This window comes from Elephantulus edwardii, unplaced genomic scaffold, assembly GCF_000299155.1.
Source record: "Elephantulus edwardii isolate Elephantulus edwardi_28Jun2011 unplaced genomic scaffold, EleEdw1.0 scaffold00184, whole genome shotgun sequence".
NCBI classification, from domain to species: Eukaryota; Metazoa; Chordata; class Mammalia; order Macroscelidea; family Macroscelididae; genus Elephantulus; species Elephantulus edwardii.
This window is the reverse complement of record NW_006399934.1, coordinates 930,949-933,820: the sequence shown is the minus strand read 5'-3', so window position 1 is coordinate 933,820 and position 2,872 is coordinate 930,949.

Genomic DNA, 2,872 nt, shown 5'->3' with positions numbered 1-2,872 from the left:
GTCAGAGACAGTGCAATTGGCACAGGACAGAGCAGAGTTTAGGGCTGTTGTACATAGGGTCGCTATGAGTCGCAGGCGACTTCACGGCACATAACAACAACATCGATCTTATATCCTGCCATTCTACTAAATTGGCCTACTATCTCTAACAGTTTTGTGTTGAGCCTTTGGGGTTTTCTCTGTAAACTATCATATAATGTGCATGTAGCAATAGTTTTACCATCTCTTTGCTGATCTGGATGTTTTTTATCTCCTTCTCTTATCACATTGCTTTAGCAAGTACTCAATAGAAGTGGTGATAGTCGGCATCCTTGTCTGGTCCCCGTTCGTAAGGAAAATGCTTTTAGTCTTTCTCCATTGAGAATGATGTTGTCTCTTTATTTTACACATATACTTTTCACTATGTGAAGGAAACTCATTTTCTATTTCAATTTTGCTGAGTGTCTTTATCAGGAAGGGCTATTTTATTTTGTGAAATGCCTTTTTGGCATAAGTTGGTAAGATAATCTAGTTCTTATTATTTAATTTGTTAATATGGAGAATTATTTTGATTGTTTTTCTTATGTTGAACCATCGTTGCATATTTGTTGTGAATCCAACTTGGTCATAGTGATTTTTTTAAAAGGGATTTTGGATTCTATTGGCAAGGATTTTGTTAAGGATTTTTTGCATTTGTATTTATGAGAGATATTGGTCTGCAATTTTCCTTATTGGTAATATCTTTGACTGGTTTTGGTATTAGGGTTATTTTTGCTTCATAGGATGACTCTGGAACTGTTCCTTATTTTTCAATTTTTTGAAATATTTTAAGTATAATTTGTGATATAACCTTTCTGAATGTTTAGTAGAACTTAATTGTAAAGCCGTCTGGTCCAGGACTTTTTGTATGAGGAAGTCTTTTTATGACCTTTCCAGTTTTTTCTTTTGTGAAGGGTCTGCTCAAATGTTCTATATCTGTTCTTGTTAATCTGGGTAGAACACGAGTTTCAGGGGTTTTGTTTATTTCCTCTAAGGTTTCAAATTTGTCTGAGTAAAGCTTTTCATAGTATTCTGATATTATTGATTTAATTTAATCTGTTTCTGTTGTGATGTCACCTCTATCAGTGCTTAATTGAGTTATCTGTGTCTTCTCCCCCCTCCTCCCCTTTGTTAAATTTGTCAGTGGTTTGTCAATTTTGTTGACCATTTTGAAAAACCAGCTCCTGGTCTTATTGATGGTTTCAATTGTTTTTCTGTTTTCTGTTTCATTTATTTCAACTCTTGCTCTTTTAATTTCTTTTTCTTCTAGAGGCTGTAGGATTAGATTGTTCTTTTTTCTATTTGATGAAGGTATTTAATTCAATCATTGATTTTTCTTCTTTCATTTTTTTAAGTGTGTGCCTGTTGCTATGTACTGCCTCCTGAGGACTGCTTTAGCTGCCTCCTATAGGTTTTGGTATGCTGTATTTTCATTTTCATTTGTTTCAAGGAACTTTTATATTTAATTCTTTATTTCATTTATAACCCAATCATGTTCAAGCAGAGAATTATTTAGCTTCCACATGGATGGTTTTGTAAGGTTTACTCTCCTGTGGTTAATTTCTAGCTTTATGGCATTTGATCTGAGAAGATACTTTGTATTAGTTCAATGTTTTTGAATTTGTTGAGGCTTGCTTTATGTCCTAATATGTGAATGATTCTGGAGAATGTACCATGTGCACTTGAGAAGAAAGTCAATTGAGATTTAGTTGGGTGCAGTACATACACAAGTTTAAATTGGCTGGTTATAAAATTTAGATCTTCTGCATCTTTGTTGAGTTTCTTTTTGGTTGATCTATGTTTTGGGGATAGTGGTGTGTTGAAATAGTCTACCACAATTTTGCTGTTCTCTATATCTTTCTTCAATTCTGTTAACTGTTGTTTTATGTATTTTGCAGGGCTATCATTTGTTGTATAAATGTTGAGCAAGGTTACATCTTCTTGACCTATTGTGCCTTTACTCAGTATGTAATGACATTCCTTATATTTTATGGTGGTTTTCATTCTGAAATCTATTTTATAAGAGATTAGCATTGCCACTCCTGCTTTTATGAGGTTGATATTTGCTTAATATATTTTTTTTCCAGCCTTTGATTTTGAGTCTGTCCTTCTTGAGTTTTTTTGAGATGTGTCTCTTGTAAGCAACATATTGATGGGCTTAAAAAAATTTTTTTTAAATTTTTATTCTTTCTGCTACTCTTTTCCTCTTAATTGGTGCATTTAGTCAATTTACATTAAGTATGATTATTGTTAGGCCAGGTTTTACTTTTGCTATTTTCTGGGGTTTCTTTTTCTGTTGTCTTTAGTTACTAGATCCATGTACTTTCATTTGGTGTCTCTGTGTGAAGGACTTCACTTAAAATTTCTTGTAGTTTTGGTCTTATTTTTACAAACTCCTTAAGTCCTTTCTTTTCTGCAAAGGGTATGATTTTTTTCTTCATATGTGATGAGGAGTTTGCTGGGCATAGGAACTTTGGCTGGCAATTGTTTTCTTTTAACTTTCTGTAAATGTCATTCCATTATCTTCTAGCTCCCATGGTTTCTGCTGAGAAATCAGAATGTAATTTAATTGTTTCCCCTTTGTAAGTGAGTTTTTTGTTTTTTTATGCTGGTTTTGGAATTATATAATTATATTTTAATTTGACTAGGATATGTCTGATGTGTCTCTTTTTAGTTCTACTCTATTTGGTGCCAAAGTTTGTTATGATCCACACAGTCAAACACCTTTGCGTAATGAATAAAACACAGACATTCTCCTGGTATTCCCTGCTTTCAGCTAAGATCCATCTAACATTAGCTACATGACCCCTTCTAAACCCAGCCTGGACATCTGGCAGTTCTCTGCTGATGTGTT